General features: G+C 40.7%; 1 protein-coding gene across 50 annotated transcripts in view; it reads left to right on the forward strand.

Annotated features, from left to right (window-relative positions):
• Positions 1–25538, forward strand: part of RIMS2 (regulating synaptic membrane exocytosis 2) — a 919325-nt gene that overhangs the window by 344237 nt on the left and 549550 nt on the right. The gene's annotated exons all lie outside the window — the stretch shown is intronic.

Genomic DNA, 25538 nt, shown 5'->3' on the forward strand with positions numbered 1-25538 from the left:
TAAAATTATGGACAGTCCCGAGGCACCCTTTAAAATTATGGACAGTCTCGAGGCACCCCATTCTAAAATGTGAAAAACTATTCTAATAGTTTTATATAACGCAGCAACATCCACACATGTAGGACACACCCAACATTACAGGTGATTTATTCTTCCAAAGCAAATGCACTTTTGCACACTGGTACTGACTAGTATTCCATTGTTTCTCTCCCTACCTCAGTTTTTATGCCATCACTGAACTAATGTGACTCCAGCACTGATGGAGAGGGGCAGGGGAGGGTCAAACTAGGATGCTGTGTGGGCAACTAACATCCTTCTTAAGAGATGATGTCATTGGTTGTCAGGACACCTCCGGCTAGAAGGTTGTAATGGTGCACAACCTGTGGCTTTGTGTAACTCAAAGGCAGGCTTGTTCTACCTGTTGGCTTGTACACAACTCTTGAACAATTTGTAGACATTTTGCCAAGGCACCCCTGAAGAAACCTCAAGGCACCTCAGGGAGCCTGGGCACCCTGGTATAGAAAGGCTGCTCTGGAGTGACGAATCACATTTCTCTGTCTGGCAATCCGGTGGACGTGTCTGGGTTTGGAGGTTGCCAGGAGAACGGTACTTGCCTGACTTCATTGTGCCAGTGTAAAGTTTAGTGGAAGGGGGATTATGGTGTGGGGTTGTTTTTCAGGGGTTGGGCTTGGCTCCTTAGTTCCAGTGAAGGGAACTCTTAAGGCATCAGCATACCAAGACATTTTGGACAATTTCATGCTCCCAACTTTGTGGGAACAGTTTGGGGATGTCCCCTTCCTGTTCCAACATGACTGAGCACCAGTGCACAAAGAAGGTCCATAAAGACATGGATGAGCGAGTTTGGGGTGGAGGAACTTGACTGGCCTACACAGAGTTCTGACCTCAACCCCATAGAACACCTTTGGGATGAATTAGAGCAGAGACTGAGAGCCAGGCCTTCTCACCTGACATCAGTGCAATGCACGTCTTATAATGCAACAGTGTGAATAGGCCCTAAAGGAGAAGATCTGATCTCCTTCCTGGAGAGCTCTTGATTTTGCTGTTCACATTATTAGTTGGTTCGGTGATCTTTGCTAAAGAGGAGGCTTAGCCATTCTGAACTTTATTCCTCTTTTTCCACTGAGATCACATGACCAAATGGTAGGTATTTGTATATGTGAGCAGCACTGAAGGGAGCCTGGAGCAGCATTTTCATCCATCCTGCTGCTCTTTATTTATGCGCCCCAGCAAGGCTGTTAATATCAGAGTATAGTTCAGTTTTAATGTGATGTTTATGTGAGTGGTGCAAGTGAAGTGCCAAGGATTCTATTTTCTCTATTAATGCCGTGAAATATTTGTTAACTAAGCTATTATTCTGAAGCCACCAGAGCTCTTAAATCTGCAGTCTTTATTGATATCGTCATAATCAAGGCTGCTGGAAAAATTGCTGGAGCAACACAATTGCAGATTCAGCTGTTACACGCAGCCTGTACAGTGGAGATGTGGAGTTGTTGTAGGAAGGTAATGAGTTTTGTAAGCTGCGCACAGTTTTTCTTTTTTTTTTTCGTTCAGTAATAGGAAGGATGAAGAACATTTCTCTGCATTAATTAAGCTGGGAAATATGAGCAATGAAAGCAAACATTTTCTGAATATTACATGGAGAGTGAATCATTACTGTCAGGTTAGGGTCTAGTGATCAGTGCTGTACTTATACTGCTGGCCCAGTTACAAAATAAAACAAAAATAACCATACATTGTATACCCCCTTAATCCCTTTTTTATATCCCTTCCACCACCTGATCTCCTGTGTTTGTCACCAAACTAAGCACACCTTGAAAGCTGAATGCAAGGCAGATAAAAAAAAATACAGCAACGTATTCAGTAAAAATCATTAAAATGGTTGTAAACCTCTAAACAGAAAAATGAATAAAGCATATCCCACTATAGTGTATGCTTGCATCATCTGTCTGCTTTATCTTTCCTCTGGTAATTGCACAAGTCGCTTCTGACAGGTTGTGTTGACTCAAAAAGATCCAGGGGGGGAAGGGGGGGGGGGGGGGCTCCAGCACATAGCCTCTGATTGACAGCCTCAGCTGTGCATGTTTCACTATGAGACTGTGTAGAGGAAAGGTGTGTCCAATCCCTCCACTAAGGTCTCAGATTGCACTCAGCTCCAAGCTGTATGCCAGTGGTCTCCAAACTGTGGTCAGGGGGCTTGAAGCTGCCATTTATAGGCCTTTATCCAACCCTTGGGGCAGCATTCCTCCCACTGATATATATATATATATATATATATATATATATATTTCTCCCACTGACATCAATTGTGGGGCATAATTCCTGCCACTGACACTAATAATGGGCACTATTACTTCTACAGATACCAATGATGGGGAACTATGCCTCCCACTGATACCAATGATGGAGCACTATACCTCCCACTAATATCAATGATGGGGCACAATTCCTCCCACTGACACCAATAGTGGGGCATAATTCCTGCCACTGACACTAATGATGGGGCAGTATTCCTCCTACAGATACCAATGATGGAGCACAATTCCTCCCACTGATGCCAATGATGGGGCACTATACCTCCATCTAATATCAATGATGGGGCGCTATTTTTCCTACAAATACCAGTGATGGGACACTATTCCTCCCACTGACACCAGTGATGGGGCACTGTTCCTCCCACTGACACCAATGATGGGGCACTGTTCCTCCCACTGACACCAATAATGGGGCACTATTCCTCCCACTGACACCAATGATGGGGCACTATTCTTCCCACTGATACCAATGATGGGGCACTATTCTTCCCACTGATACCAATGATGGGGCACTATTCTTCCCACTGATACCAATGATGGGGCACTATTCTTCCCACTGATACCAATGATGGGGCACCATTCTTCCCACTGATACCAATGATGGGGCACTATTCTTGTCACTGATACCAATGATGGGACACTATTCTTCCCACTGATACCAATGATGGGGCTCTATTCTTTACACTTATACCAATGATGGGGCACTGTTCCTCTCACTGATACCAATGATGGGGCACTATTCTTCCCACTGATACCAATGATAGGGCACTGTTCCTCCTGCTGGCCACAGGCACTATATAACTGACTACCAACCCGGAGGCAATGTTTATTTTTACTGAGTCTGAGCCAAGGACATTATCTACCTCCACTTGTCAAAATCCAGACCCTAAAGTCTGAAGAATAGTAAACTGGCCCTATGTTTGAAAAGTTTGGAGACCCCCTGCTCTATGTTGTGCAGTGTTTGACATCAGATCTCCACCCCCTGCCTTATGATCAGAAATGCTGTGTAAACGGTGTACTTTGGAAGGCTGTAGAGAAGAGAATGCTACAGATAAACAGGTCCAACATATGTAGAAGAATTGGTTTCATCTCTGTGTGTCACCTGAGGGTAGTCACTTCACTGGGTATAGGTAAGGATTTACAACCACTTTAAATGTATTTTAAATGCATCTAATGTAAATACCTACATTTATCAGCCTCGATACTGCGGTTACAATTGGGTTTGAGTCAAAGGCATTAATTGGCTACCTCTGGTTAGGCCCTAAGCCATGGCAGGGAACTGAATATATCAGGGAAGTAAGGCTGTTCATTGCATATTACAGGTAAATAATTCACTGCTCTAAGGCAGAACTCAGTAAATAACAAACTAAATGTATAGCCTAATAAAAGGTCAAATAAACCAGTTTTTTCCTTATAAATCAGCTTCAATTAAAATGTATCCTGTAGTCCTTTTTTCTGCCAATAGATGTCCTCAATTTGATGGCCACCATCATTCAACCCACTTTCTCTGAGCCCAGCCTGTGACTGGACAGTAGAAAGTGACGCAGGACAGTCATGCTTCTTTCTCTTCAGACCAGCGTGCTTCTTGTCATAATAAGAACTGATTAGTCCCTTATGCTGCTTCTTCCTCTATCACATCAGCCCTGCTGTAGAGGAACTGCTAGAGGTTGATACCAGGTCAAATTCAGGTACTTACATTCCTTGCTTTTGAAAAAAAATATTTAATGAGCCTTTAGTATTATATAATATAGTAGTATATTATATAGTATTTTATATTAGTATTAGAATTCTGCCCTGTTCACACAGGATCTGACTTTGAAATCATGCAATTTCACTTGAAGTCACACAATTTCAAAGTCGCATTTCAGGGCAACTTCAGAAAGACATCTGTGCGACTTCATGCACAGATGTCTATGCAAGTGGCACCTGAAATCGCAAAAAGTAGTGCAGGAACAACTTTCAGAATCGGAGTCGGAGTTGCACTGATTTGAATGGTTCAATTTCGGACAATAGGGTGCAACTTGTCATGCGGCTTGAAACTATCAAATCGCATGACAAGTTGCACTGGTATGAACCAGGACTTAATCTATGTTTTTATAGCTGCCTAGAGTCCAGCCTAAATTTTTTTAAAGTGGTATGTAGCAATATAACTGACCACCCTCCACATCAATTTGTTCTATATAAGTGCAGATATAAGATACAGACAAATCACTTCCTTCCACTCTTTACTCTTTCCATTATTAGTGTGCAGGCCATACATAATGGCTTTGTCTTGTTTTTAAATATATATGTGTGTGTGTGTGTGTGTGTATATATATATCTATACAGTGGATAAAAAAAAGTCTACACACCCCTGTAAAAATGTCAGGCTTCTGTGATGTAAAAAAAAAATGAGACAAAGATAAATCATTTCAGAACCTTTTCCACCTTTAATGTGAACTCTAAACTGTACAACTCAGTTGAACAACAAACTGAAATCTTTTAGGTGGAGGGAAGTAAAAATAAAAAACTAAAATAATATGGTTGCATAAGTGTGCACACCCTTAAACTAATACTTTGTTGAAGCACCTTTTGATGTGATTCCAGCACTCAGCCTTTTTTGGTATGAGTCTATCAGCATGGCACATCTTGACTTGGCAATATTTGCCCACTCTTCCTTGCAAAAACACTCCAAATCTGTCAGATTGCGAGGACATCTCCTGTGCACAGCCCTCTTCAGATCACCCCACAGATTTTCCATAGGATTCAGGTCTGGGCTCTGGCTGGGCCATTCCAAAACTTTAATCTTCTTCTGGTGAAGTCATTCCTTTGTTGATTTGGATGTATGCTTTGGGTTGTTGTCATGCTGAAAGATGAAGTTCCTCTTCGTGTTCATCTTTCTAGCAGAAGCCTGAAGGTTTTGTGCCAATATTGACTGGTATTTGGAACTGTTCATAATTCCCTCTACCTTGACTAAGGCCCTAGTTTCAGCTGAAGAAAAACAGCCTCAAAGCATGATGCTGCCACCACCATGCTTCACTGTGGGTATGGTGTTCTTTTGGTGATTTGCAGTGTTGTTTTTGCGCCAAACATATCTTTTGGAATTATGGCCCAGAAGTTCAACCTTGGTTTCATCAGACCAGAACACATTTTGCCACATGCTTTTGGAAGACCGCAGATGTGTTCTTGCAAAATTTATCCAGGCTTGGATGTTTTTATTTGTAAGAAAAGGCTTCTGTCTTGCCACTCTACCTCATAGCCCAGACATATGGAGAATACGGAAGATTGTTGTCACTTGTACCACACAGCCAGTACTTGCCAGATATTCCTGCAACTCCTTTATTGTTACTGTAGACCTCTTGGCAGCCTCCCAGACCAGTTTTCTTCTCGTCTTTTCATCATTTTTGGAGGGATGTCCATTTCTTGGTAATGTCACTGTTGCACCATATTTTCTCCACTTGATGATGACTGTCTTCCATGGTATATCTAATGCCTTGGAAATTCTTTTGTACCCTTCTCCTGACTGATATTTTTTAACAATGAGAACCCTCTGATGCTTTGGAAGCTCTCTGCAGACCATGGCTTTTGCTGTAGGATGCGACTAAGAAAATGTCAGGAAATACCTACTAGAACAGCTGAACTTTATTTGGGGTTAATCAGAGGCACTTTAAATGATGGCAGGTGTGTACTGACTCCTATTTAACATGATTTTGAATGTGATTACTTAATTCTGAACACAGCTGCATCCCCAGTTATGAGAGGGTGTGCACACTTATGCAACCACATTACTTTAGTTTTTTTATGTTTACTCCCCCCCCCCCCTTAAAGATTTCAGTTTGTTTTTCAAATTAGTTGTACAGTTTACAAGTAACATTAAAGGTGGAAAAACTTCTGAAATGATTTATCGTAGTCTCATTTTTTTACATCACAGAAATCTGACATTTTAACAGGGGTGTGTAGACTTTTTATATCCAATATATATATATATATATATATATATATATATATATATATTTTTTTTTTTTATTGCTGCTTTCATTAATTATAGGGGCAATCCTGCCAGAGAGGTCCTTATTCAGGCACTTCCTGCTATAGGGTGACAACGCTCTGTCCCTGTCTTCCATTTGTGCTCCTGCATTGTCACCCTGTCTTGTTCACTTACAGTAAAAACTACAAAGGCCTGTGTTGACACACATTGCACTGGCATGGTCTACCGTTGTCACTATCAGGAAGCTGGTCCATAGTAATTACATACAGACACCACTGGAGTGAGTGCCTGTAGACCAGAAGTGGCTGTAAGAGGCTTGAGGAGAAATGATTGCAAAATATTAAAAAAGTTTTTTCTAAAAGTATCCAACATGGCCGTAGTTTGGTATATGAGGCGATTTATGTAATTCTCCAAGTTATAAATGAGGAAGTGGGTGAAAATAGTGATATTAAACAGAAAAGCAAACATTTATTATATTGCAGCTTGCTAATTACATGTGGTTCTGCATTAATTTTTATTGTAGGCTTTTTTTTATTTTCACCTGATGATCTGGCCAGTAAGTCTGTTATCTTTAAATAAAACAAGCTTTTCTGCAATCAGTGCACCACAGTGGCTAAATGGTTAGCACTTCTGCCTGGCAGTACTAGGGTCGATGGTTCAAATACCAACTGCCTGGAGTTTACATGTTACTCCTGTGCCTGCATGGGCTTCCTCCGGGTACTCTGGTTTCCTCCCACACTCCAAAGACATGCTGGTACGTTAATTGGATCCTGTCTAAATTGGCCCTAGTATGTGTATGTATGAATGTGAGTTAGGGACTTTAAATTGTGTGCCCCTTGAGGGTTAGGGACTGATGTGAATGTACAATACAGGTGAAACTCGAAAAATTAGAATATCATGCAAAAGTTCATTTATTTCAGTAATGCAACTTAAAAGGTGAATCTAATATATGAGATAGACTCATTACATGCAAAGCAAGATAGTTCAAGCCGTGATTTGTCATAATTGTGATGATTATGGCTTACAGCTCATGAAAACCCCAAATCCACAATCTCAGACAATTAGAATATTGTGAAAAGGTGTAATATTCTCGGCTCAAAGTGTCCCACTCTAATCAGCTAAAAGCCATAACACCTGCAAAGGGCTCCTGAGCCTTTAAATGGTCTCTCAGTCTGGTTCAGTAGGAATCACAATCATGGGAAAGACTGCTGACCTGACAGTTGTACAGAAAACCATCATTGACACCTTCCATAAGGAGGGAAAGCCTCAAAAGGTAATTGCAAAAGAAGTTGGATGTTCCCAAAGTCCTAATTAAAAAGGTATGCACTAATAACAAACTTATACAAAAAAGTGTATATCATCATCCAAAAAAAACATTTAGTGTTTTAAATAAATTATAATGACCAAACATAAATTAGTGTCCAAAAAATATATACGGTATATTAGTGTCCAAAAAAAAAAATATATATATATAGATCTTCAGTGACTTGAACCAATTGTGAAAAATCCACCACCAAAGGAGATTAAATGAACTCACCAGAGCTAATGGCTGGTCAGATTATAAACCAGCAACAGCACTTGTGCTCTGGGAGCAATGAACCCGATGTCCAAATAGATATGGTGATGTTTCAGATACATCCGGATAGTAATAATTACAGACAAACAACTTTGCAGCCCAAGCTCTTATGATGAACTTCTCCACTCTCTCATATCTCCATGAGAGCATACAGTACACTCAGGGACAAAAAAGAGAACATAATGGTGCAATACGTTTTTTCATTTATTTCTTTAATAAAAAAGGTATAAGGAAACTCACAAACAAGGTGTCCAACAGACACCAGCTTCAATCGCAAAAAAGGTGAGATACAATTACCGCTCACCGCGGATCTCTCCCATACAGCACAGAACAGCAAGGCTCTCTAACGTCCACATCGTGTAGGCCACACCCAACCGGTTTCGTCACACCGACGTCATCAAGGGGCGGTACAAATGGGAACGTCAGACAGCTCTTATAAATACCACCCTTCATCTACATAATTTTAACACCCAGCCAATCACTGCGTTCCTAGTCTCCTTAATCACGCCAGCTTGAACAGGTGTTTCCCAATTTAATTATACATATACACTCTACTACATAAAAAAGCTAAATATATATACCCTGCAGGTTTAAGTCAGCGCAATACCGTTCTCCTTCAAAGATCCCCACAAAAAAAAAATATAAAATTATAAAAACATAAATATATGCAGAAAAGCAATATATACTCCATCCTGTGCATGGTTCTTCAAACCACAGAAAACCCTTAAAGGGCCATGCACAGAAACTTAAAGCACAACTCCTCTCAAAATCAAATTCCAAACATTTATAAAAAATATAAACCAAATTAAAATACATTATATATAACAACCATTATATGTATATCAATATTTAAAGCAGATAATATCTATGTTTAAACCTCTTGAGACTAAAGATTCCAATTAATATATCCAAAAAAGTCTCCTTTTTTGATATTTCTTTAATCAGATCTAAACAACTCCAATGACTTTTTACTCTCTCAATTCCATAAAAAAATTTTTTTAAAGATTCACATCTTTCATTTCAGTCTCAACCATTTTTTATTTATTTTTTTTTATTTTAGAACCATCTAGATATACATTCCCTATATTTTTAGGATTAAATGTAGAAGAGTTCTTTAAATTACTATGCATGTAGACCTTTGCAGGTACTTTACTATTCCCCTCTCTTATTATCTTTAGTTTTCTCAAAAATTTTTTTTTATGTTCAGCTTTCTAACGAATTTTTACAGATCGATAAAAACATCGAATTTATTTACATTCTTTCTGGGTATATATTTTAGCCCTAAATCTAAAACTTTTAACTTTGTTGAGGTTGAGACTGAAATGAAAGATGTGAATCTTTAAAAAAATTTTTTATGGAATTGAGAGAGTAAAAAGTCATTGGAGTTGTTTAGATCTGATTAAAGAAATATCAAAAAAGGAGACTTTTTTGGATATATTAATTGGAATCTTTAGTCTCAAGAGGTTTAAACATAGATATTATCTGCTTTAAATATTGATATACATATAATGGTTGTTATATATAATGTATTTTAATTTGGTTTATATTTTTTATAAATGTTTGGAATTTGATTTTGAGAGGAGTTGTGCTTTAAGTTTCTGTGCATGGCCCTTTAAGGGTTTTCTGTGGTTTGAAGAGCCATGCACAGGATGGAGTATATATTGCTTTTCTGCATATATTTATGTTTTTATAATTTTATATATTTTTTTTTGTGGGGATCTTTGAAGGAGAACGGTATTGCGCTGACTTAAACCTGCAGGGTATATATATTTAGCTTTTTTATGTAGTAGAGTGTATATGTATAATTAAATTGGGAAACACCTGTTCAAGCTGGCGTGATTAAGGGGACTAGGAACGCAGTGATTGGCTGGGTGTTAAAATTATGTAGATGAAGGGTGGTATTTATAAGAGCTGTCTGACGTTCCCATTTGTACCGCCCCTTGATGACGTCGGTGTGACGAAACCGGTTGGGCGTGGCCTACACGATGTGGACGTTAGAGAGCCTTGCTGTTCTGTGCTGTATGGGAGAGATCCGCGGTGAGCGGTAATTGTATCTCACCTTTTTTGCGATTGAAGCTGGTGTCTGTTGGACACCTTGTTTGTGAGTTTCCTTATACCTTTTTTATTAAAGAAATAAATGAAAAAACGTATTGCACCATTATGTTCTCTTTTTTGTCCCTGAGTGTACTGTATGCTCTCATGGAGATATGAGAGAGTGGAGAAGTTCATCATAAGAGCTTGGGCTGCAAAGTTGTTTGTCTGTGATTATTACTATCCGGAAGTATCTGAAACATCACCATATCTATTTGGACATCGGGTTCATTGCTCCCAGAGCACAAGTGCTGTTGCTGGTTTATAATCTGACCAGCCATTAGCTCTGGTGAGTTCATTTAATCTCCTTTGGTGGTGGATTTTTCACAATTGGTTCAAGTCACTGAAGATCTATATATATATATATATATATTTTTTTTTTTTTTTTGGACACTAATATATATATTTTTTGGACACTAATTTATGTTTGGTCATTATAATTTATTTAAAACACTAAATGTTTTTTTTGGATGATGATATACACTTTTTTGTATAAGTTTGTTATTAGCGCATACCTTTTTAATTAGGATTATTGTTGCCAAAATTTATTTTGGGTGGGATATGCTGCTGACACTTTGGTGTTTTTTTGTAAATGGCGCTTTTTTCTTTTTTAATTTGGTATGTTCCCAAAGTGCTGTATCAAAGCACATTAACAGAAAGTTATGTGGAAGGAAAAAGTGTGGAAGAAAAAGGTGCACAAGCAGCAGGGATGACCGCAGCCTGCAGAAGATTGTTAGGAAAAGGCCATTCAAAAGTGTTGGGGACTTTCACAAGGAGTGGACTGAGGCTGGAGTCAGTGCATCAAGAGCCACCACACACAGAAGGATCCTGGACATGGGCTTCAAATGTCGTATTCCTCTTGTCAAGCTGCTCCTGAACAACAAACAACGTCAGAAGTGTCTTACCTGGGCTAAAGAAAAACAGACCTGGTTTGTTGCTCAGTGGTCCAAAGTCCTCTTTTCTGATGAGAGCAACTTTTGCATCTGATTTGGAAACCAAGGACCCAGAGTATGGAGGAAGAATGGAGAGGCACACACTGCAAGATGCTTGAAGTCCAGTGTGAAGTGTCCACAGTCTGTGTTGATTTGGGGATCCATGTCATCTGCTGGTGTTGGTCCACTGTGCTTCATTAAGTCCAGGGTCAATGCAGCCATCTACCAGGAGATTTTGGAGCACTTCATGCTTCCTTCCGCAGACGAGCTTTATGGGGATGCTGACTTCATTTTCCAGCAGGACTTGGCACCTGCCCACACTGCCAAAAGCACCAAACCCTGGTTCAATTACTGTGGGATTACTGTGCTTGATTGGCCAGCAAACTCGCCTGACCTGAACCCCATAGAGAATCTATGGGGCATTGCCAAGAGAAAGATGAGAGACATGAGACTGAACAATGCAGAAGAGCTGAAGGCCGCTATTGGTGCTTTTGGCAGTGTGGGCATCCTGGTCTTCCATAACATCTCAGCAGTGCCACAGGCTGATAGCTTCCATGACACGCCACATTGAGGCAGTAATTGCTGCAAAAGGGGCCCAAACCAAGTACTGAGTACATATGCATGCTTATACTTTTCAGAGGTCCGATATTGTTCTATGTACAATCCTTGTTTTATTGATTGCATGTAATATTCTAATTTTCTGAGATTGTGGATTTGGGGTTTTCATGAGCTGTAAGCCATAATCATCACAATTATGACAAATCACGGTTCGAACTATCTTTGCATGTAATGAGTTTATCTCATATATTAGTTTCACCTTTTAAGTTGCATTACTGAAATAAATAAACTTTTGCACGATATTCTAATTTTGCGAGTTTCACCTGTATATATGTAAAGTGCTGCATAAATTGACAGTGCTATATAAGTACCTGTAATAAAATAGAGTGTTGAGTCAAACCAAGAGACAGGAGCGAGGGGCCAGGAGAGCCTGTGGGGGACCCGAGAAGAGGGGGATCCAGGCTGCTCTGTGCAAAACCACTGCACACATCAGGTAAGTATAACATGTTTGTTATTTTACAAACAAACAAAAAAAAAAGAACCTTTAGAATTGCTTTAACTGCATGTAACTGCACTGTGAGGTGGAGTTTGGCTTCAGTTTGTTAGTGTATCTAAATCTGCTAGTACATCTAACACGTTTTGGTTTTGGGTTATGCATTTCCTATAACAGTGAATTTCAGGTTTGTACTTCAAATTTTTCTTGCTATCCTTGGCTTGCGTACTTCAGTTAATATTATGTACACTCTTATTTTTACCCTGATCTGTGCCTTGTTTTTTTTTCTTAAAAGGAAGGAATAAACAACCTTTTAGAAAACCTGCTTCTGTAGTAAAAGGTGCTGGGCTATGCAGTATTGTTATTTTCTATGAAGAAAAGGAAAGCTCTTTTTTATGAATGCAGAAATCTGGAAAAATAACAGGAGGAAGGGAATGCTTATTCTACTTAATTGGTGCATGGTGAGCCAAGCGCTGCTGAGACGTATAGAGATCTCGCTCTGTTCTTTGCTAACAGAATGATGAATGATGACTGAGCCATCCAGGCTACGACTGCCACAATGAATTCTTTTAGTCCTGCTCCAAAACAAAAACATTTTCACATTTTGCTCTATTCAAATGTAATTAGAAAATTCTATTTAAGAGCAACGTCATTCCAGAAACCATTTAGGGACATTTCAGTACAGCGACTTGTACTGCATGATAGGTCTGTTACATGTCAACTCATAGACAGGTTATTAATTCATGTTTCTTTAAAGGGCAACTCTAGCCTGATGACTATTAACACATTAATAATACATTAAGGAACTCTTTTACCCTATAAAGCATTAGTTCAGTCTTTACCAATAAACTGTCTATGCAGGTTAGGGGCACCTGTAGATAAAACCACTCTGCGGCTTTAACTAACATTGGGTATTTTATTTTTTATTTCAGGTACTTACAGTGCCTTGAAAAAGTATTCATACCCCTTGAAATGTTCCATATTTTGTCATGGTATAACAAAAAATGTTAATGGATTTTATTGCGATTTTATTTGATAGACCAATACAAAGTGGCACGTACAGTTGCAAGAAGAAGTATGTGAACCCCTTGGGATTACGTGGAGTTTTGCATGAATTGGGCATAAAATGTGCTCTGAACGTCATCTAAGTCACAACAATAGAAGAACACAGTCTGCTGAACATAATACTACACAAACATTAGATGTTGCCATGGTTTAATTGCACATAACATGTAAACATTCACAGTGCAGGGAGGAAAAAGTATGTGAACCTTTGGACTTAATAATTGGTTGACCCTCCTTTGGCAGCAATAACCTCAACCAAATGTTTCCTGTAGTTGCAGATCAGACCTGCACAACGATCTGGAGTCATTTTGGACCACTCCTCTTCACAAAACTGTTCGAGTGTAGCAATATTCTTGGGATGTCTGGTGTGAATCGCTCTCTTAAGGTCATGCCACAGCATTTCAATCGGGTTGAGGTCAGGACTCTGACTGGGCCACTCCAGAAGGCGTATCCTGTGCTGTTGCAGCCATTGTTTTGTTGAATTACTTGTATTTTTTGGGTCATTGTCCTGGTGCATCACCCATCCTCTGCTAAGCTTCAGTTGGCGGACAGATGGTCGTACGTTTTCCTGCAAAATGTCTTGATAAACTCTGGAATTCATTTTCCCATCAATGACAACAATCCGTCCAGACCCTGAGGCAGCAAAAGAGCCCCAAACCATGATGCTCCCTCCGCCATGTTTTACAGTGGGGATGAGGTTTTGATGTTGGTGTGCTGTGCCTTTTTTTCTCCACACATAGTGTTGTGTGTTCTTCCCAAACAACTCAATCTTGGTTTCATCTGTCCACAGTATATTTTGCCAGTAGTGCTGTGGAACATCCAGGTGCTCTTTTGCAAGCTTCAAACGTGCTGCAATCTTCTTTTTGGACAGCAATGGCTTCCTCCGTGGTGTCCTCCCATGTACTCCATTCTTGTTTAATGTTTTCCTTATTGTAGATGTGTCAACAAAAATGTTAGCATGTGCCAGAGATTTCTGTAGGTCTTTAGCCGACACTCTGGGATTCTTCTTTACCTCATACAGCATTCTGTGCTGTGCTCTTGCAGTCATTTTTACAGGATGACCACGCCTAGGGAGAGTAGCAACAGTGCTAAACTTTCTCCATTTGTAGACAGTCTGTCTTACCGTGGACACATGAACATCAAGGCTTTTGGAGATACTTTTGTAACCCTTTCCAGCTTCATGCAAGTCAACAATTCTTGATCGTAGGTCTTCTGAGAGCTCTTTTCTGCGAGGCATGGTTCACATCAGACAGTGCTTCTTGAAACCAGTAAACCCAAAACAGGTGTGTGTTTTTTAAGGGCAGGACAGCTGTCAGCAACACATCCAATATCATCACACTGATTGGAGTCAAGGTTGGCTCACTCCTGGCTCCAATTAGCTCTCGGAGAAGTCATTAAGCTAGGGCCTCACATACTTTTTCCTCCCTGCACTGTGAATGTTTACATGTTATGTGCAATTAAACCATGGCAACATCTAATGTTTGTCTAGTATTATGTTCAGCAGACTGTGTTCTTCTATTGTTGTGACTTAGATGACGTTCAGAGCACATTTTATGCCCAATTCATGCAAAACTCCACGTAATCCCAAGGGGTTCACATACTTTTTCTCGCAACTGTAATTGTGAAGTGGAAGGAAAATTATAAATGGTTTACAAATAAATATCTGAAAAGTGTGGCGTGCATTTGTATTTAGCCCCTTTACTGTGATACCCCTAACTAACATCTGGTGGAACCAATTGCCTTCAAAAGTCATCTAATTAGTAAATAAAGTACACCTGTGTATAATTTAATCTCAGTATAAATACAGCTGTTCTGTAAAGCCCTCAGGGGTTTGTTAGAGAACATTAGTGAACAAACAGCATCTTGAAGGCCAAGGAACACACCAAACAGGTCAGGGATAAAGTTGTGGAGACGTTTAAAGCATGGTTAGGCTAAAAAAAAATATCCAAAGCTTTGAACATCTCGCAGAGCACTGTTCAATCCATCATCCGAAAATGGAAAGAGTATGGCACAACTGTAAACCTACCAAGACAAGGCCATCCACCTAAACTAACCGGCTGGACAAGGAGAGCATTAATCAGAGAAGCAACCAAGAGGCCCATGGTAACTCTAGAGGAGCCGCAGAGATCCACAGCTCAGGTGTAAGAATTTGTCCTTAGGACAACTATTAGTCATGCACTCCACAAATCTGGCCTGTATGGAAGAGTGGCAAGAAGATAGCCATTGTTGAAAGAAATCCATAAGACGTTCCGTTTGCAGTTTGCGGGGAGCCATGTGGGGGACACAGCAAATGTGGAAGAAGGTGCTCTGCTTAGATGAGACCAAAATCAAAATTTTTGGCCTAAAAGCAAAATGTTAGGTGTGACAGAAAACTAACATGCACATCACCCTGAACACACCATCCCCACTGAGAAACATGGTGGTGGCAGCATCATGTTGTGGGGATGCTTTTCTTCAGCAAGGACAGGGAAGCTGGTCAGAGTTGATGGGAAGATGGATGGAGCCAATTTCAGGGCAATCTTAGATGAAAACCCTGTTAGAGTCTGCAAAAGACTTGCGATTGGGGCGGAGTTTCACCTTCCAGCAGGACAATGACTTTAAACATAGAGCCAGAGCTAGATCAAAGCATATTCATGTGTTAGAATGGCTCAGTCAAAGTCCAGACCTAAATCCAATTGAGAATCTGTGGCAAGACTTGAAAATTGCTGTTCGCAGACGCTCTCCATACCATCTGACAGAGCTTGAGCTATTTTGCAAAGAAGAATGGGCAGAAATTTTACTCTCTAGATGTGCAAAGCTGGTAGAGACATCCCCAAAAAGACTTGCAGCTAGAATTTCAGGGAAAAGGTGGTTTTACTACGTATTGACTCCAGGGGGGCTGAATAGAAATGCAATCCACACTTTTCACAGATTTATTTGTAAAAAATGTTGAAAACCATTTATCATTTTCCTTCCACTTCAAAATTATGTGCCACTTTGTGTTGGTCTATCACATAGATTCCCAATAAATTATATTTATGTTTTTGGTTGTAACGAGACAAAATGCAGAAAATTTCAAGGGGTATGAATACTTTTTCAAGGCACTGTATATAGCGCCAACAATTCACACATCGCTTTATATATAGTACATTCACATCAGTCCATGATGTGGATGAGGAGAGCTGAGTGTAATCTGAGACCTATGTGGAGGGAATGGACACACCCCCTACACAATCTTATTGGGAAAAATGCACAACTGAGGCTCTCAATCGCAGGCTGTGTGCTGGAGGAGGACTCCTCCCCCCAACCCCACCTTGATCCCTTGGAGTCAGCACAACCTATAAGAAATGATTCATGCAGATATGAAAGGAACAAGACTACCAACAGAAATCATACTCATTGCTTTGGACAGAAGCAAATAATCATTATAGAATGATATGCTTTGTACATTTTTTATATCTGAGGTTCACAACCACAGATAATAAACTTTATAATAAATACACATTAAAATGGTTTAAATAACATTGACTGCAAACCATTCTCGTTTCCATTTAAGGGGGGAATCGCGTAAATATGTGGGTGAATCAGATTTTAGGGCATATGTAACAATTAAGAATAATAGGATGAACACATGGAATTTTCCTTTACATTGAGGATTGGAGAGGAGGAGACCCTGCTAGTTATAAGATTGCCTGCCAATGATATAAACTTTCTTATTTCTATATTTATCTGCCAGTGTATGAATCTTGTCAGCAGTAAATCTATCCATATGAAGCAGCAAGGTCATAGCGAAAATTATCCAGGCTTACACACATTAGAGAGGGCAAGAAAATTACAAAACACTTTGACTTTATGCTAAATTATGCACATACGTCAAATGTTATAAATGTTTTGTGTCTAACACTGAAGATTTTACGGAAACAGTCTTTGAGTTATGGGTGGGAACTGATGGGTTGATATGTCAACTGGCTTCTTGACTCTCATCTGTGCTGCAGCCGTCTTGCTTCTCCACTAGCACTCCTGGTCAAGCAAACTTGGTGGCTAAAAACCTTAAAGGGAACAGGGTAGAAGTAAAGAGGCTTCTATTGCCAGCTTGTTTTTAAAGGTGCAAGCGTCAGAGTAATCTTTCTCATCCTTAAAGTCTGACTAAACCTACTTTTTAAATATTAATATAGTATTACCCTCTTTCTGCAGCACACGATGTTGGGAGGGTCCTGGAGGAGAGGAGGCCAGGTTGAGAAAACAGAAGAATATTTACAGTACACCTATAATAAGTGTAATATGGTGGCTGGCATTGGTGATCTCCTGCTGAAGATGTTGCCTGGCTGCAATGTAAATCACTAGACCAGGGCTCCATGGAACCCTAGAGTTCCTCCAGAGGTTGCTAGGGGTTCCTTAAGCAATGAGGAATTTCTCCCTCTCAGATCAATTCCCATTGACACTATTGATCTTTTTAGCTATCTGTAAGAGGGTAATTCTTTTCAATGACCACAAGTGTAAGGAGCGTTCTTCCAACTTACCATCACACTATTGTATCTTGATTTGTCGCTATAGTGATTATTAGTAGGGGTTCTCATTGACTGGAAAGTTATTTCAAAGGGTCTTCTGTGTTGACATAGTTGAGAAAGGCTGCACTAGATTCACCTTGAGTTACTGACCTAGAACATGTCTGCAGACCAGGAAAGGCAGAAGTTCTTGTCTGCTGTTTGTTCTAGGTCAGCAACTCAAATTATGCAAGACAGCCAGGCCATTAGCATTTTAGAAGAAGAGGTCAACCATGGCAGCTTCCATGTTTCTTTCGTGAAAGGCTTTCTTCAAAGTAAACATATGCTTTTATATTGCAGGGTAAAGAAAAAGGTTTACTTAGTGGCAGCTCCATGCGGTGCACATACTTTATCTTCCCTTCTTTCTTTTCTTACTCTATTTGCCTGCCAGGTCTTAGGGGGCATTAGCATGCTCTATGTGCCAAGTCCTGACTCAGTACTTCCACAGGTTTGAAGACACCCTTTCTGACCTTGTGTGACAGCTCTGAGCTACCAATCCCCGAGCACCATTGCTGCCACATGGCCATTCCATACCTGAAAGCATCTAGTACTTTCTGTTCTCTCTATGACTGCACAGTGCTGGGGGAAGGAAAGACAAATATGTGATTCTGGTGGTACCGCTGTTAAAGGGAACCTGTTCTTTGCCATACTTGGCTAAAGCGCAACTCCACTTCAAGGCATCTGCTGTACAGCCCATGTGTTGGGTTGCTTCCTCTTAGCTATGTTCTTGGTGCTTTATTTGGTCACATACTCAAAACAAGTAGATAGAGTAAAAAATAAGGTTGACTACTGTGCTTTTATCCTGATGGGTACCCTTCAAGAAACTGCCCCAAAATGCAGAGTGATAGTGAAGGCAACAGATTTCCTAGGTAGGATGTGTTGTTAGAAGGAAGGCCTAAAATGTAGACAAGGCTTTTATCTGGGAGAATTCTAAAAAGAAGTAATTGTTTGCACTACAGCTTTCATTAAAATTGTATAACTGACGTAAAAGATAGTTCAATACATTATGTATGTATATATCTTTTCAGTTGCATCCGACTCTCACTGATTCTTTAGGCCTACTCTTTGAGCACCATGTCTGATACGCTTGAGATCATCCTCTGTAGAATTTTCTTGCTGAATTTTTTACAAGGTAGTTCAACAGGTCTTTTCTCAGCCCTCCCCAATTATTTGGCCTAGGACTGGCATGCACACATACTAGGGTCAATTTAGATAGGAGCCAATTAACCTACCACTATGTCGTTGGAGTGTGGGAGAAAACCGGAGTACCTGGGGGAAACCCACGTGAACATAGGGAGAACATGCTATAACTCCATGTAGACATCACCTATATTTACGGTTAAAGTTCCTTTAAATTGAAATCATGTTTCATTGAGATAAATTTAACAAAGTAGAACTTGTGTACAAATCTGGGAAGCTGGTTATCTTATAGCACTGCCCACAGCATGTAAAGAGCAATATCACTGTGACCTTTCTTCTGTGGCCTGCAGCTAGATAACATATTCAAAGCTGTTGTAAAATAACTGCAGACTGCTTGCTCTGTGTACGCAATGGAAAATTATAAATTAGCGAGGTAAAAAGTATTTTTTGGCAGAAACTAATTTTCCAAAATTATTTTCTCTCTATAAAAAGAATAGAGAAATTACTGAGCACATAATACTGCTGTTGTAATGGAGCCCAAAGTTGGTCTAAAGTGAAAAATGGCAAGCAGCTCATTAATTTATAACTAGCTAGGGAGGTACTCATGGGATTGGACATATGCATCTTCCTTGATAGAACTGCATGCTCTTTTCATGTCAGAAATGAACTAATCAATTTTGCATTGTGTCCTATGGCTGCATTGGTACAGAAGAGGTCTTTAGCTACCCTGGATTTGGATCACTCGTGTCGTACCTTTGTATCTTCTGTTTTTTAAAGTGGTTGTAAAGGCTCAAGGATTTTTATCTTCATGCATTCAAGCACTGCCTTAACCCTCTTGGGCATGGCGTTCACCAGAGCTTCACAGGTTGCCACTGGAGTCCTCTTCCACTCCTCCATGACGACATCACGGAGCTGGTGGATCTTAGAGACCTTGCGCTCCTCCACCTTCCGTTTGAGGATGCCCCACAGATGCTCAATAGGGTTTAGATCTGGAGACATGCTTGGCCAGTCCATCACCTTTACCCTCAGCTTCTTTAGCAAGGCAGTGGTCGTCTTGGAGGTGTGTTTTGGGTCGTTATCATGTTGGAATACTTCCCTGCAGCCCAGTCTCCGAAGAGAGGGGATCATGCTTTGCTTCAGTATGTCACAGTTCATGTTGGCATTCATGGTTCCCTCAATGAACTGTAGCTCCCCAGTGCCGTCAGCACTCATGCAGCCCCAGACCATGACACTCCCACCACCATGCTTGACTGTAAGCAAGACACACTTGTCTTTGCACTCCTAACCTGGTTGCCGCCACACACGCTTGACACCATCTGAACCAAATCAGTTTATCTTGGTCTCATCAGACCACAGGACATGGTTCCAGTAATCCATGTCCTTAGTCTTCTTGGCTTCAGCAAACTGCAGGCTTTCTTGTGCATCATCTTTAGAAGAGGCTTCCTTCTGGGACGACAGCCATGCAGGCCAATTTGATGCAGTGTGCGGTGTATGGTCTGAGCACTGATAGGCTGACCCACCACCCCTTCAACCTCTGCAGCAATGCTGGCAGCACTGATACGTCTATTTCCCAAAGACAGCTTCTGGATATGACGTTGAGGTCGTGCACTCAACTTCTTTGGTCGACCATCGCGAGGCCTGTTCTGAGTTGAACCTGTCCTGTTAAATCACTGTATGGTCTTGACCACCGTGCTGCAGCTCAGTTTCAGGGTCTTGGCAATATTCTTATAGCCTAGGCCATCTTTATGTAGAGTAACAATTCTTTTTTTCAGACCCTTAGAGAGTTCTTTGCCATGAGGTGCCATGTTGAACGTCCAGTGACCAGTATGAGAGAGTGAGAGCGATAACACCAAATTTAACACACCTGCTCCCCATTCACACCTGAGACCTTGAAACACTAACGAGTCACATGACATCGGGGAAGGAACATGGCTAATTGGGCCCAATTTGGACATTTTCACACAGGGGTATACTCACTTTTGTTGCCAGCGGTTTACACATTAATGGCTGTGTGTTGAGTTATTTTGAGGGGACAGCAAATTTACACTGTTGTACAAGCTGTACACTCACTACTTTACATTGTAGCAAAGTGTAATTTCTTCAGTGTTGTCACACGAAAAGATATAATAAAAATGTGAGGGGGGTACTCACTTCTTGGAGATACTGTAAGTGTAACACTACTGGGTACTTTTTACCTCTCAGAAAGATCTCAGAAATCCACCTTACAATGCCTTCAGCAGCTTTTTTTCCAGAAGGATGGAGCCATCTTTGTTCAGGCATCATCCATGGCAGGGGTGGACTGACAACTCATGGGGCCCCCGGGCAATAGGGGATCATGGGGCCCCTGTGTCCTCACCCACACTCAAACCACACCCAAAAAAGCCTCTGAAAGGTACCAGGGGCATCTCATGGGGCCCCCTACTGATCCTGGGCCCTCAGGCAGTGCCAAGTGCTCTAATGGTCAGTCCGCCCCCTGATCCACGGTCAGCATCTACTTCCTGGACTGAGATACCAGCCCATGCAGCTCTTTTTGTGTTCCCAAATGTTTGACATAGATCAGCTCCCTACTGCATTCACTCACTGTGGGTTATAGAGGGAAAGGAGGCAGGGCAATGTTATAATCATGGGGGACATCACCTGTCCTGATATTGATAGGGCAGACCAAACTGCTCACTCAAGTCTTGTCATTTCTTGATTGTAACGCGGGACAGTTTCATGCGTTAAATGGTGGAAGCCCCAACTAGAAATAATGCTCTGCTGGACCTACTAATTACAAACAACACAGGGCTGATTGCAAAGGGATTTAAGGATATTTGTCAGTGCATTCCAATGGGCAACAATATCAATGAACAAAAGTTAAAAGTTAAACTTGGGTGGCTAAATATTAAGGTAAAAAGATTATAAACAAGAAAAAGCGGTTCTTTAATAAATAGAAGGCTGGATGGTCATTGACATTCCAAAACTACAAAGACTGCAATAAGAAATGCAAGAGCATGGTCAGGGCAGCTAAAATAGATTACATTGAGGTGGAGACTGAAAAAAATAAACATTTTTTCAAATATATTCATAGTAAAAAGGAACATATTGATCCCATACAAGATGATCAGGGGCAGTTGGTCACAAGTGAAAGGGAGAAGGCAACTGTATTACATATATTCTTCTCATTTTATACAAAGGAAAAGGAGGGGTTTATTAAATGACACTATAAATACATTGATGTTAATAACATTATATTTGATGTACCCTTGTGGCTGACAGAAATCTGTGTTCAGAAAATACTAGAAAGGCCTAATGTGAAAAAAATCTCCAGGACCAAATGGCCTACTCCTGAGAGTTATAGCTAGACCATTATTCCTAATTTGGAAAGTGGTATTAAACTCAAATGCAAATATTTATTATGTTGCAGCTTACCAATTCTTAGATGTGATGGCTGCATTAGTTTTCTCTTTAGGCTTTCTTTCTTGTATTTTCACCTGTGGGCCAGCCAGTAAGTTTGTTATTTTTTAACAGAATAAGATGTCCTACAGCTGTAGCAGTTAGAGGGTTGAGACAAAGCAGTTAACATTGACATGGGTGCTTGCAATGATCAGCTTTTAAAACCTTTATCCCAAAAAGGGAAAAAAAAACTGTTTCTGTAATTGCTGGTAAAGTGTTAGCTGGAGTTAAGCTTCAATTTGTTTAGTCTATCTAAATCTAAGTCCTCAATGTCTCTCCTGCCCTTCCCACCATCTAATTAAGCACAGATAGGCTTGGTTAGATATGTCCCCTGACTTACTGGCTGGGAAATGGTGGATCTGAAATGGAGGTGACATCACCTCCGGTTTCATTGTTTGCATGTGAGATCGAGGAATGGATCTGCCGTGGTCTCACAGTGCTTTCCCTCCCCTAGCCGGCGGTTGTGTTTCCGTGCTCCAGTAAAAGTGGGGAAGCCCGGGGGCCACCAGCGGGTGGGGGGAGGCACCGCGCTGCCAGCTCTCTGAAAGTGTTTGGCAGCTATGTAGCTGCCGCATCACTTTCACTTTCAAGCCGGGAGCTGGGTAAACAAAACCCGCACAAGCTGATCAGCCATCACCTTTTGATTAAAGGTTCACTGTTTGTACGTAATACATCCAAAGAGCTGAACTGGTTAAAGCGGTTGTAAAGGTTCTAGGTTTTTTACCTTCATGTATTCTATGCACAAAGATAAAAAACCTTCTGTGTGCAGTCCCCCAGCCTCCCTTAATACTTACCTGAGCCCCATTGCGATCCAGCAATGTGTAGGAGGGCCTCGACTCTCCGGGGATTCTTCCTCCTCAATGGCTGAGAAAGCAGCGGGAACCATTGGTGGTGTTGGTGGGGGGGGGGGGTGTGGATAAAAAAAACTTTTAGATGTGTTTCTTTGTGAGTGCAATGTACAAGGATATGGAAATGGTTCAGGTTGAACTGAATAGTGTCTGATCACTGGAGAGGGGACTGGGGAAATGTTTCTTTCTGCCTGCAGAAGACTGATGATATCATCTCAGGCTAGTCAAAGTCACTGCAGGAGCTCATTGACTTTTTAAAGCAATAAATGAAGAGTTTTATTTATACTGTTGGGATTATTTTTGAAGTTTTGTAAAGCTACTGAAAGATGCACTTTAACTTTTTTTAGTCTCCTTGAGAACAGTAATGACAGCTTAATTCTAGGTTTGTCTCCTGGCTGACTCAACACTGCTGTTAAGAATGAACTTTACTTGATATTTCTTGAGAATAAGTAGAATGATTTGCACATTATAGAGAAAAACATTTTTGCGTATCTTGATAATTGTTATTGCCATTGTCATAAAAACATCACCAGCTTCCACAGGGGTGGGGTGTATGGTGTTCATTGGGGTGAATGAGGATCAGCGAGTCATGAAATAAGATGATGTCACAACCTGAGATAAGGAACCTGCCCCTCTTTGTGGCTGCGTTCTCTTAAAGCAGAATCTAAGAGGTAACAGGTGTCCCACTATCACCCTACCTCTCCATCTCGTCCAGTTAGTAAAATGCTTTGCAGTCATTCAGAGATTGCAAACCATTCTTAGAATGGTGCCCATGCTGAGCACAGTACCCAGAAGCAAGTGGAGATCAATGGAGTAGTGCTGTCTATTTTATTGATTTCCAGCTTCTAGAGGGATTCCACAGGTAGGGTAAATCCATGGTTGCATTGGTCCAAGCTGTATAGAATATCCATTCCTGGAATTCATCTTTAACATATTTGTACAGGCAAACCTTTTGGTTTTTAATAGAGTATGGAAGGGTTAGATCTTTTATCAGGTCTCAAGCCTCCCTATTGTTAATGTTGGACATTGTCATTGAGACAGCTAATGTGAGGAAATATAAAATGTCATAGTTGTCACTAGAACATGAGGTGAAGGCAAATCATCCAATGGAGACCAATGTTATGGTGACAGCTAGGAAGGAAATTCCCTAGTTTTGGTGAGATTTTCTCCCATTTCTTGCTCCAGGTCAGGAGTTTGATGGGAAATCTCTTTAGGGGGACACAGACAGCAGAAACTAATCTGATGGGGTTTTAACACTTCACATTGTTTAGTTTCTATAAATATTTTAACCACTTCCATACTGCGCCAATTCTGACACTTCTCTCATACATGTAAATATCTGTTTGTTTTTTACTAGAAAATGACTTAGAACTCTCAAACATGATATATTTTTTAAGCAGAGGCCCTAGAGAATAAAATGGTGGGTGTTGCAATTGTTTTTGTATTACACAGCTTTTCAAATGCAATTTTTTTGGAAAAAAATACAATTTAATACAATTTAATGCACAAAACCACAATATAATACCGAATTGTTTTGTAAAATATAAAATATGATGTTATGCTAAGTATATAGATACTTAACATGTCATGCTTCAAAATTGCATACACCGGAATGGCAAAAAAACGACAGTACTTAAAAATCTCCATAGGTGGTGCATTTAAAGCCTTTGCAGGTTATGAGTTTGGAGTTACACCAGAGGTCTGGTTCTAGAAATATTGCTCTCACTGTAATGTTCGCAGAGATGCCTCACATGCATAGCGCAAACACCATTTATATATGTATTTGGGAACTACCTATGCCTTCGCCTTGGCACATGAGCAGGGGGGATGAGGGCGCTTTACATTTTTAAATTGTATTATTTATTTTATTTCATTTTTTTTACACTGTCTCTTTAATTTTGTATATCATTTTTATTGCTATCACAGGGATGAACAACATTGCTTGTGATAGCATGGGCAGTGACAGCTTTTCTTTACTAAGACATCTGGGGTCTATTAGACCCCAGATCTCTCCTTTGCCCTTAAAAGCATCTGATCAAACCGAGATTAGTTTAACCGGATACTGTGACAAACGAGGATTGGCTTGCAAACAACAAACCAAGACTGGAAGTGACAAAATCCTTGCCAGTACCGGTTTCATAGGACATTGAGATGATTGGGGAACTTCTGTTCCTCCTTCATCTCTTTGGTCAGTCGGCAGAACTGTTGCCCCCTCAGTCCCAGGCTCTCTGGTGGAACAGGAGAGCCCAGGAATGTAGGGGGGAACCACCTTCCTCCCATGTAAAAGTGACAGTATTCGGACCTGTTCATTGGCTGTGACCCGAAACGTTCAGGGAAATGTCTTCATTTAAGTTAGGGCTCGTTCACACTAGGCTGTTTTGCCAACGCTTGCCAAACGCCCCTATAGCGTTTGGCAAGAGTTGGTCCGGTGTTTGCGGAGCGTTTTTAACGCTCGGCAAACGCTCCGCAAACGCCGCATGTGCGGTTTAGCGGCGGTTGCTAGGCGTTTGCCGAGCGTTAATAACACCCCACAAACGCCTATAATGCATTTGAGTGGTGTTACCGCTCCGCAAACGC

This window comes from Staurois parvus, unplaced genomic scaffold (genome assembly GCF_062004578.1).
Source record: "Staurois parvus isolate SC_StPar_1 unplaced genomic scaffold, SC_StPar_1.0 ptg001062l, whole genome shotgun sequence".
In the NCBI taxonomy this organism is placed as follows: Eukaryota; Metazoa; Chordata; class Amphibia; order Anura; family Ranidae; genus Staurois; species Staurois parvus.